The following is a 12,890-nucleotide window of genomic DNA, read 5'->3' as shown; positions in this document are numbered from 1 at the left end:
TTCTCCTCTCAGGGGACTCAGCTGACATTCACCATGCTTTACAAAACTTGCACGTCTTCCTTCTAGTGTTTGTGAACATGGCTGGCCTCATTCCCCATGAGTATATTTTGCAGTAGTGTTTTGGTTGTTCTAGGATGGAACAGAGCACAGTAGCAAACTGAAATGTCAGACGCCAAGAACAATAAGCTGGTGTCTTAAGCATGCAAAATCTGATGCAAGTCAGAGGAACTTCTCCCATCGAAAACAAATGGGCCCAGCCTCCTCAACAAATTATTTCCTGGGTCAGGGCAGCCTGAGTGAGGTAAGAGACTAAGAAGGTAGCAGGCTGGCTCAGAAACATCTCAGACTGTGTTTTGAATTCACAGTATTTGTGCTCACATTCCAACTGCTAAAATTAACTACATGACCCATGTCTTAAAGCGGGGCTGAGAGGAACCATGGTGTATTGAGGAAGGAGAAAGGTGCAGTATGGATAAACATGAACAATTCCATCGCTCCAATCAGACCTACTGCTGCCCTGTACCTAAAGAAGAGACAAGTACATGGTGAATGAAGATTGGTGGAGCCGAATTGGCTCTGTCTGCTGAACAAGGTCCCAGAAGACGAGACCAGAAGTGGGGAAAAGGCTTGTCTTCAAGGTCTGACTCCAAGAAAGGCTTCTGCCTGAGAGGAGAACCAGGAAAGAACATTGCCAAGGCATCCCCATGACGAGAAGAAGAGCAGTCAACAGCACCACATGCCTCGCTTGGAAGGGATAAATAACAAGTCTGGATGCAGGCCATTAGACTTGACATTCGTGGCTCTTCTGTGGTGCCAGGCAAATCTTGTTACATTGAGTTTTAAGAGGATACCTAAGTCATTAGGTAAGTTAAAGTTTCATAGTATGAATCTTTCTCAAAACAGGTGGCTGCTGGAGATTTGTGGATGTTTTGTTACTCCGTTTTGTTTTGTTTTTTAACCCTAAGAAAATTTCTTGCCATGAAGTAATAAGTACTGTTCCTTGTAGGTGCTACGTGCCTAGCACTTTGCTAAGTACTTTCTTCACATTTTCTGATCTCTGACAACAGGATTTACAAAGGAACTGTTATACTATGTCCCCACAATCATCACAATCTAGAGTGAGAAATGTGGCCAAGGTCTACGTGGTTCCAACATTGGAGATCTTGCAGATGCATTATAATCTTAGTCCCCAAAATTATGGTGGTTGATGCTGTAGGTACTAGACCAAGGAATCTCTCTAGTGGTAAAACACTGAGATGTCAAATTGAAAATACTATGCTATGTTCACAAACAGTCCTTTTGTCTTTAGCCTCAAAATCTTTATTTACAACGGCTCCCAAAAAAACCTATCCCATGGATACTTGCTCGGCCATGTTCATTGCTGCTCTATAAACAGTAGAGATGGAAACAGCCTAGATGCCCTCCAGCTGCTGAGTGGATGTGAAAATGTGGTACATAAACACTACGGAATACTATTCAGCTATAAAGAAAAATGAAATCCGCAGGTAAACGGATGGAACTAGAAAAGATCACATTAAGTAATGAAACTCAGACCTAAAAAAGGCAAACATTGCATGGTCTCTCTCACCCAAAGCTCCTAGCTGTAGTCTTGAGATGTGAGTACATCGCCTCGAGCAACTGCAGAAACCACAGTGAGTAAAGGGGGAAGTGGAGCAATAGAGAAGGGAATAGCAGGATGCAGACGATCTGAAGGATAAATGGAAAAAAATGGGGATCTTTAATTAGGGAAGGGGCAGGACATAAATACAGAAGGAGAGGGGAGAGGGAAAAATTACAGTAAAGGTATCTGAAAAGTCACAATGGATCATACTATTGTATATCTACCTAAAATTTCATATATATCAGCCAGCATAACAGGACAACTCTGGGTAAGAGTCTAATAGTTTAAAGGGAGAGACACACTTTTGCAGTTTTCTTACTTTACATTCTACCCTCTACATGAACAATAAATAAATATTTTCTAAGTGTAAATGTTCACAGAGTTGGGCTTGGTGTGGTTAGTGACGATGTGCTCGCTTAGTATCCAATCCCCAGTGCTCCAAAAACAAAACACGTTTTAAAACTCTAGTAACTATTTATACTTTTCTCATACACATAAAAAAAAGTCTTATACATATGGGGCATAAAGCATATGTTTGAGAAACATACATTCAATAAATAATAAGAAAGCACTCAGTGGATCAAAAATGCTTGAGGAAGGAGTAATAATGAGGTGCAATTGATCTGAAGGGAAAATAGGAAAGGGGGTAGTCTTAATTAAAAAGGGAGGTAGAAGATAAATATTGAAGAAAGAGGTGCATCATGGTAAAGGTATCTGAAATAATCAAGAATCATACTATTATCTACCTCAAAATACCTATAATATATGTAAGTCTGTATATATGTATGCATGTAAAGTATAAGTACAATTTTCTCATCTGGGCTGACAATACTCCTGACAAGACCTACAGACTATCAAACAAAAACCCCAACACCAGACATGGAAAGCACTTCTTTGGGTTGTTGGGCAAGAGTGTCCACGAGACTCCCAACATAGTATAGCTATTGCTATTGCTCTCAATTACCCCTCAAGGGTGGAAGACCCATCCCTGCATTGAAGATACCATGCACTGTGGTCACATGACCGAAATAACTTGAGCTAGATCTAACCTGAAAGCCCCCCTCTTAAGAACTAGCTTTCGTGGCACCAGAAAGCAGTCATGTAAGCTTCAAAAGGAGGAACGCATATTCCTACCCAGCTGTGACACACACGAAGAGCAACCAGCATGAGAATAAGCCTAAGATTGCAGTGGTACCTTGTACCATACCTTGGCAGTAACCAGCAGCTCTCTAGTCAGAACTAAGTCTGCTCAGCAAGAGGGAAAATATGTACTGGAGACCCAACCAACTACCCATGGGTAGTAAAGTCATGGATCTTGGACTCAAATCTACAACCACAACTTTACTAAACCAGCACAAATTCCTAGCTAAATTCTAAATATTTGTCTTTATACCCATAAGTAAGTGTAGTTCCCCCTTCTTATCAAAGAAACTTGGCTTTAAGAGATGGATACAATCCCAGAAATCCACAACCCATCAAAATGAAGATAGACAAGAGATTGTGTGATTCCCAATCCCAACCAATACATCTACCCTAAGACACTGCGAAAGGAAGCGGTGTAAAGATGGTGAGAGACAGGAAGTTTGCGTTATGGTTGTAGCTCCTAGAACTGTCAGCAAGGCTACATTCATGAAGTCTCATCAACATGGCTACCTAAACACAACCTGATCAAGAATGACACCAATGGGAGAGTTTACATGGAAAGAAAGAGACAAAAAAAGCTCCTAAGACCTCAACTCTAGACAAAAATTACAAGCAACCAGGGAGTGCTGCAAGTCGGAGAAGTGGTCTTCCTGAGGGAAAAACACACCAATTGGCTATCCAATAACAAGTGACCAGCCCTGAGATTACATATATAATTATATAGGCTGAGCAGGTTGTATTTATGTATTTTGGAATATATATATATATATATATATATATATATATATATATATATATACACACACACACATATAATACTTATATATTTAAAACAACAGTTAAAAAAGAGAACAAGGAGACATGTTGAATGAGGGGGAATGGATGGAAGGAGGGAAATGATGTAATTATATTATAGTTTCAAAAATAAAATATTATCATAAACAATCTTTAATGCTATCAAAACAGCTATTCTAAACAATCATCCAGAAATTTTCCTCACTAAAGAGATAACTTAGGATTTATAAGAGGTTCAAGTGAGTCAAAGCCCTTGCAGTCAAACCTAATGATCTGAGTTCGAGTCCCCAGGGCCCCCAGTAATAGAAAGAGAAAACTAATTCTCTTGCCCTTAGGGCAACCAAGCAAAACAGAAAAATGACCTCAATGACTGAATTTTCATTTTTTTAAATGTGAAGAAATATGTCCACAAATACAAAATTATATAAAAATCCATTATGAACTTCTGGATTAAAAAAACTCCATTATGGCCTCCAATTGATAGAACCTGTCACAGGACCTTCACAATAAAGTGTTGCACTTAACTAATAGAATTGTATTTTTCCTTTACATATCAATTCCTCATTGGAGCAATGCTTTCTTACACATATTCCCTCCCTGCCTGATCTTCCAGGCTGCTTCCTCCAAGTTTAAAATTTTATATTGCTGATCATTAAGCCCAGTTCCAGCCCACTAATCCACATGAATAGACAGGATGTGCACGTCACACAGAAAACAGAAACCACCTCCTTATATTTAATCAGCTTTCCTTCCACCTTTTGTCCAGGATCTCAAACTCCAACAAAGGCTCAGCTCCTGCAAACCCCTCCTGGAGCCCTCTGACACCCAACCCTGCTTTCAAATGAGCATCTCAGCCGAGCCCTTTCTTTGCTTTGGACTTTAGTCTAGAGGTAGAGACATGCAGTGATCGCCAGTCTTCCACCAGAGACTTCCCGGATACTACATGGCTAGTAGAATTGCTTACTCTTCCTATCTCTTCTTGCGCAGTCAAAACTGTTTTTTCTAAAATCTCCCAGACATCAAAAATTGTACAGCGCTCTATAAAATCTTATTTCTTTCTACATGAAGACTTTTACAGCATCTCAGGGAATTGGTTCACTTCTTTTTAAAGAAAGCTGATGCTTGTCCAACTTCATTCCACATTGAGTGATGTTTAACCTGCCCACACACTATAGTCTTTTAGTCTAATGATCTTAGGGTGTATTTTGATGGCTACTTTTCTGGACTGATTTTTCTGAGTACATCGTAAGCCTTTTAGATATATGGATTCATTTCTTATCCCTTTAGAAACGTAGGTTATATGTTTTAAATATCTGTTCTGTTCTTTTGTTTTGATTTCCTTCTCATTTACAAATGTTTTTCATCTCTCTTGCTTCTGGGGCTTTTTTTTTCCCTGTAATTTGCCTCTAATCCTCATCTCTTTCTTCTGCATTTAATTCATCTGTTTCTCTTGTGTCAGTCGCCTTGGTCCTTTACTTTCAATGATGTCTCTTTTTTTTTCCTAATACTCTGTCTAATTTGGTCTGTGCATCTGAACAATTTTTGCCTTAATTTATGATCTCAGCCAAATCTTATCTTTTCCCTTCCCTTCCCTTCTCCCTTCCCTCCTCCCTTCCCTTTTCCCTTCCCTTCCCTTTTCCCTTCTTTTCCCTTTTTTCCCTTTCCCCTCTTTCCCCTCTTTCCCCTCTTTCCCCTTTTCCCTCTTTTCCCTCTTTTTTCCCTCTTTCCTTTTTTCCCCTTTTCCCTTTTTTCCCCTTTTTTCCCTTTTTTCCCTTTTCCCTTTTTTCCCTTTCCCTTTTCCCTTTTCCCTTTTCCCCTTTCCCCCCTTTTCCCCTTCCCCCCCTTTTCCCCTTTTTTCCCCTTCCCCCCCTTTTTTCCCTTTTTTCCCTTTTTTTCCCTTTTCCCTTTTTTTCCCTTTTCCCTTTTCCCTTTTCCCTTTTCCCTTTTCCCTTTTCCCTTTTCCCTTTTCCCTTTTCCCTTTTCCCTTTTCCCTTTTTTTCCCTTCCCTTCCCTTTAATGTGTTCACTCCCTTCTGTTGCCTACTGCCAAACCTCTGGTCCCTAACCTTCAGACTTGAACCATTTCTCCATGAAATTATTTTTTGTTTTGTTTTGTTTTTTTGTCTTGTCTTGTTGGAATGTTGACTTGCCACTCTTATCTGATTCTTGAAAATGACTTCATTGTCTATTTCATTCCTCTATAGCAAAATGTTGCTATTCTTTTTCCAAGATTTACTAAATCTCTGTACAGATTCTGTGCCAACTTTTCTTCCTTATATATGAATGGGTTTGCTGTTCCTGGGTCTACCATTTCCAAAGATCGCTAGGAAGCATGATGGGGGAGCAGACAAGCTTCCTCACTTCCAAGCTGCACAACTCATGGACTTTGCCCTCTGTGCAACAGACGGGATCTATTAAAACTTATGCCTCTGCCACCATTGACCCACAGGCTTATTGACTGTTCCAGTGTGGTCTCCAGGCTCTTCACCAGCCACTACAGAGTACAAACTCTTATCTCCAAGGTACCATCCCTGGTTTTGTTGATGTACTTTTGTTTGCACTTTCTGTGATCTCTGTGTAGCCTGGACACTTCCCATAGTCCTACGATGTCATGCTTTGTTCTAGCTCATCCAGAATCATGCGCATAAAGACTTTCTCCAGAGGGTGCTACTAATGCATGAGACTTTCTGTGCTGAAGCTAGAACTGTTCCAGATAAATGAGGGTGACTTGGTCACCCTGAATGTATCCATGCTCACTGCATGTGCCACCCAGAGTAGAACCCTTCTTTTCACCCTGTTTTCTAGGTTCGTGCACTTGTATCTTCTTCTCTAACCTTTCACTGTCACCATCTACCATGCAGCCTCTCACCTGTTCCTATCATCCTCTAGTACTTTGAACTAATTGTATGTAATTCTGCAGATTAAGAATTCTCTGCAGAGCTAGAGGGATGGCTCAGCAGTTAAGAGCACTGGCTGCTCTTCCAGAGGTCTTGAGTTCAATTCCCAGAAACCACGTTGTGCCTCACAACCATCTATCTCTTCTGGCATGCAGGTGTACATACAGGCAGAGCACTCATTTACATAAAATAAATAAATCTTTTTTAAAAAAAAAAAATCTGGGCCAGGTATGGCAGCACATGCCTTTAATCCCAGAACTCAAGAGGCAGGGCATATAAATCTTTATGAGTTCAAGGGTAGCCTGTTCTGCATATCAAATTTCAGGCTAGCCAAGGCTACATAGCAAGACCCTGTCTCAAAATAAAAAGAATTTTATGGCCTCCTAATTCCAGTGAAAATGGAATTTGTGGCCGCTTTTTCTTTTATTTTATTGTTATGTATGATTTACAAGGGAGAAGCAGAAACTTTTAGATTAAACCACTACTGTTTTTCCTTGAAGCTTGATAAATGTGTCTAGTGAAGAGTTCTACTTCTGTTATAGCTCAATTTCTTGACCATTTGGGCTCTAAAGAATGTCATACAAAGAATAAGCAGATTATGTTAAGTTCTAACCCATAGAAAATGACAGACCAACAGGATTTCAGGTTATATATGCTAAACAATTAAAAAACACACAGAACATCATTACAAACATAAGCATGTTATAAATATCAATCATTGTGTGTAAAAATAAGAGAATGTAGAAAACTCTGGTCACTAAGAATCAGAGTGAGAATTCAATAACAGCCTACATCGAGTATAAGTAGAATTAGGTTTTGAATAAACTCCCTTTTTTACTAAGAAAGTGCTATCGCTAAAATAAAGCCAAGACTATACAGATAAATAGTAAAAGTGGGCAGAGTGAATGCCCCCTACACAAAGCATAGCAGCAGAGTCTCACATATGAATTATTTTATTTAATCCCAACATATCTTCAAAATAAGAGTAAGAAGATTGGATGTCATGAAATTTTAAATACACAAAATCATTCCCGTGTACGAATAAGGCAGCCAACCCTAGTCTCTAAGAAACACCTATTCTGCTCTCTTTTCAGTCAAAGAATGGAACTGCTGAAGGTTAGGACATAGAAGAGAAATCTTGAATACAATGGTAGCTTAAACCCAGAAGAGCAAGGCACATACATAGTCATTGCTTTCTAACCAGATGTGGTCAAGCTCAAATCAAGTCACAGAACAGCAGCAGAGCCATGGAGGACAGCAAGAAAGCCAAGAGCCATAGCTATAAAAATTGTTAATGCAAATGCTTCCCAGAGAACTGGAGAGACATTGAAGGCTTGAGCAGCTCGGTGCATCTGGCTTCCTTTCCCGACAGAAGCCCATTTTGACAAAGTGGGAATTAAATTCATAAACGTAAGAAACTAGGATAGCTGATCAAATTTCATCCTGCTGTTATGAAAAATAATGTGATAGGGAATGATATTAAATCCTTCAAAAATAAAATTTAAATTAAGAAAAATAAGACAGAAAGTGACATGCTAACTGGTCTACCAGGAAAACAGAAGTACCAGCTCTAAGTTTCAAAAAAGGCTTTGCAGAAGAAAAAAAAAAACTCTGGTTCTTCAAGTCACTGAAGAGCCATTAAAATTAAGAATAATGGCAAGCATTTAAGAAGGGTTAAATGGTACACAAAAACACAGACAGTCCAGTGACCCCATGACATCGGGAGAGGCGAATGTTTGACCTTGGTTTCTTCCCCCATGAGTGGAAAGAAATTAAAAAATTGAAGAAGGCATGGTCAGATGCAAGCCTTTGGGTTTTGCAAGGCAATTTTACCATTCATGAAGCTAAGTGGTCTTACTGGAATAAGTAGCTTTAACCAAATGTCATAAATCATTTCGATACTCTCTGGTAAGTTACTCAAGAGGGATTGATCCTTTATCTTCTAATTCAAGTTCATTTGACTTCTGCTCCTCTTTACTCCAACCTATATTAACCTTTTCTTCCCATGAAAGGTTGTGAAATTTGAATTTTTTTCTCCTTTTTCACTGGTTCATACCAAACAATCATTTCAACATTAGAGCCAAAATACATGATAAAAGCTAGAGCAGATACCAACTCCTTGATGAGCCCCCCTCCCTTTCCTAAAGATGTTAAACGAATATCAATTGCTTGGGGAGGGAGATTATTCTGTAGTAGAGTCGTTCATGAGTTTTTCATGCTTCTGTTAAGTAACCCATTAGCCATGCTACTAAAAGGAATCATAATAAACTCCTTCGTTACCAAGACGGACTTGGTAGAACTGTTTCTCTTTCTGTAGTTGCCTTCTCTGTCTGAGGTGGATAGACATAGACTTTCAAGAAAAGGTCATAAAATAACCAAGTCTTTGTCAAGCATGTCTCCCCTTCTTTCTTCTAACCTTTTCCTATTGGATTCAACCATGTTTAATTGTCTCAAAAGTGTCAAACTGTCACCCATACTTCCCAATCTAACTAAATACGATCCTTCCCTCCTTTCTTTAAAGAAAATATCTCAAGTATTGTTAAAAGTTCAAGTCCCTATTTCTTCATGTCCTAAAATCCTGTCTCCAGTCTGATTTCTCTCTCTTTCTCTCTCTCTCTCTCTCTCTCTCTCTCTCTCTCTCTCTCTCTCTCTCATGCCCCACCCACTTCAACTACAATCACTGACTAAAGTAATCAAGAACTTCCAAACAATCCAGTAGGCTCTAAATTTTTATTTTCTCATGTCAAAACATGCAACATTGGGCTAGTGTAAGGACACAGGGTGACAGAGACAATCTCCAGAATCCCACAGGGCAGTTAGCCTGCTACCCACAGCAACAAAGGAATCATGTCTCAAAAACAGTGGGAAAGAGGGACCAATACGTCAGGGCTCTCCTTTGGCCTCGATGTGTATGCCTCACACACATGAACACCCAGAAGGCAGCATGGCTTCTCCAGCCTCCTTACAAAAGTTTGTTGACCTAAATGCCTCTGCTACCCACCACAAGTAACAGTTCATACCTGCAAGCTCCTTCTGCTTTTCCTGGTTACATCAAAGGTTGTTCATCTCCATTGGCTGGATGTTTTTTATAGTAGGCTGGAATCCCATAGCACATAAAAGTAGAATAATTAATTTCATATTAGAAAAACATTTTTCTCTGAATGACTCAGTTCACATTAATTGTTGACGTGATACAATAAAAAAGAAGACAAAATAATTCCCATGACATCATCTTAACATTTAGATTTTGCAGTTTCAAGTTTTATAAACCAAGAGGGGATATGAGTGACAAAGTTGGCTAGAACTTCTGACAGCTCTCTCCCGAATAAAAATGACAAGGACACTGGCAAAATTGCCAAAAAATGACATTTGCTGGATACTGGAAATTAACCAGTCCTTCAGCAACCCGGAGAGTATGTATTCAATCAAAACGGCAAGCCTCACAGCGTTTACAATTCCCCTGCTCCCGAATCCCCACCCACAGTCCTCTGATAGCCTTGGAGGTGAAGAATGAGGGAAACAGACTGTATCATACATGTGTGTGTGTTTATATATATATATATAATATATACAAATATATATATATACAAAGGCAGAAAATGGGCAAAGGCTATAGGTAAACATTCAAGGTTCAGTTTTGCATGCGTGTAATTAAGTCTAAGTTGAACATCACTATCAGCTCTGCAGATGGCAAGGAAAGAAAAAGAAATGTTTTAGGTCGGCAATGGGGGCGGGGTTGTTGGCCGCAGCTTGGGAGGGGGAAAGAAGAGAGTGGGAGACGCTGGTGAAGCAGAGGGACAAACTATGCTACGTGACCACTGTGGACAAAGGCTTTTCTTATGGCATATACTTTTCTGCACATGTAAAATACTCTGGAAATGTGTACGCCTGTACTCATGGCCCCAGCATAACGAGGTCACTGTCACTTCAGGTCACTGACTCTCCCAAGTACAGAGCTGAGAAACTGGAGCTGAGTCTGACCACCAGTGTGCCCTGCCCATTCATGTTCTGGGGTTGCTCTGAGAAAGCTCTGGTTTGTTTTTAAGTGATATTTTTTTAATGGTGTCACTTCTGGTGACTAAGCATTCCAATATATGAACCTGTGGGAACCATTCTTACTCAAATCACCACAGTGTCATCCATTTACCTGTGAATTTTATCATTTCAGTTTTCTTTACAAATAAATAGTATTTTACTGTGAACATGAACCATACTTCCAATATCCATTTATCAGAGGACAAACATCTAGATCATTTCTGTCTCCTAGGTATTGTGAATACAGCATCTATGAATATAAATAAAATTTATTTTTCTGATAAATTTCTGATTATCTTCAATATTTTGAAACCAAAATAAAGTGTAATATGGTATGACCCTGTGCCTGATGGTGGTGCTGAGATAGCCCCTGTAGAGATGGGCATATTCTCCGTCAGTCTTTCTCTACACAAACATGCATCTTTCTATATAAAATTAGTGTCTTGTTGTCTACATGTAAATGAGCTTATCATTTGTCTACCGTTAGCTCTTCAGTGCGCCTCTGAAGTTCTATGTACTCTAGACCTGCAAGACTCCTCCTCCTCCTCCATCTCCTCCCTTCCAGTCAAGTCTCCTCCCCTTCTCTTCTTTACCTATCCTAACACCATTAGCCTTTTCACTGGATACAGCTTGATCCCATCACAGCCCTTGCTCTGCCTGGGATGTCTTTCCCATGAGGTTATTCAGATTATGGGTCACTAAGTATTCCTTTACTTGGCTCTCGTACTTGGGATAGGATAGACCTGTCCCATTGATACTGGGCTTATCTAATGAGTTTCTGTCTCAATGAGGTGGTGACAGACACAGCAAAAGTGACAGTTTGCAGTATATTTGTGTGGTAGCATGTGCTCTCTCAAGCTTCTATATCATAAGAGGTATTCTATACCCCATGAACCTGTAAGTCCGAGAAGGATGGCTTTCGTGGTGGAGAACTGAGCAGTTTTCTGGTTGGTGCAAAAGCTATCCAAGCTCAGATTAAATCAGCTAAACTTCACCTACCTGCCGGTGTTAGCTACTTTTTCATTGCTGGGACAAAATACCTAACAAATACAGTTTTAAGGATTTATTTTGGATCACAATTTGAAAGGATAGTGTCTGCCCTGGTGACTTATAAAAGAAAGTGTTTGATTGGGGACTTGCTTAGAGGTTTTAGAGGTTTAGTTCTTTATCATCACAGTGGGGAGCATAGAGGCACACTGGTGGGTGCTGGAGCTGAGGGCTGAGGGCTCTATCCTGATTCATATGCTAAAAGACTGGATTGGCATGAACTTTTGAACCCTCAAGGCCCACCCCCAATGACACACTTCCTCCAACAAGGTCACACCTACTAATCCTTTTAAATAGTGCCACTCTCTGGTGGCTAAGCGTCCCAATATATGAACTATTCTTATTCAAACCACAACACAGTTTCATCCATTTACCTATGAGTTTTATAGTTTCTGTTTCCTTTACAACTAAATAATATTTTATTGTGAATATCTATTATCTATTTATCAGCTGATGGATCTCTAGATTGTTTCCATCTCCATGGTGTTGGGAACACAGCATCTTTATAGGAGGAAGTTGAGTCCTTTAAGGCTATGCTTAGGGAGTTCCTTCCTAAACCAGAGACCCAACCAATAAAACGTAAAATAAAATGTAAAAAGTCAATCACAAGCTGATCTCCCTTGTGAACATAGATGCAAAAATTCTCAGTAAAGTACCTGCAAATCAAATTCACCAATGCATCAAAAAGCTCATCTGCCATAATGAGGTAGACATCATCACAGAGATGCAGCTTTGGCTCAACATACATAAATCTTATAATATATGCAATCTACCACGTAAATGGATTTACAGACAGAAACCACATGGTCATCTCATTAGAAGCAGGAGGGCCTTTTGACAAGAACTTGTCTATTTTAGATTGCTATCCTATCCTTCCTCGGGCTGCCTCGGGTTAAATTCCTAGAGCTTCATGGCTATCTGAAACTATGCTATCGACTCACCTTACAAGTGCAGCGCAACCCAGAGTTCATTTCCTGAGAGAGCATCTATTACGAGCAAAACACTGAATTAGACATTAATAATATGGGAATCGAGAGATCAATAGGTAAGCCTGGTCAACTTCACTTTTCTTGTTTATAGAATGACTTTTTAGACAATTAAATTTTAGATAATATTTCTAACAAATTCCCAGGGGTGTAAAATGTTAAGAATGATTATCGGGTGTGACAAATATTACAGTACAGGTCTGTAGGATGCACTTGCACCAGGTCCACAGATGTGCGGTGTGGAAACAGGGAGTAAATTCCATCCAATTTTAAAGGAAGGCATTATGGAGAGGGTGGAATGGCAAATCCCATCAAATACCAAGAGGAAGTTTCAAGAAGCACATTTAATTTCAGGAGCTGAGAGATG

Source organism: Mus musculus, chromosome 13, assembly GCF_000001635.26.
Source record: "Mus musculus strain C57BL/6J chromosome 13, GRCm38.p6 C57BL/6J".
In the NCBI taxonomy this organism is placed as follows: Eukaryota; Metazoa; Chordata; class Mammalia; order Rodentia; family Muridae; genus Mus; species Mus musculus.
The sequence above is the reverse complement of the archived record's forward strand: the minus strand, read 5'-3'. Positions refer to the sequence as shown.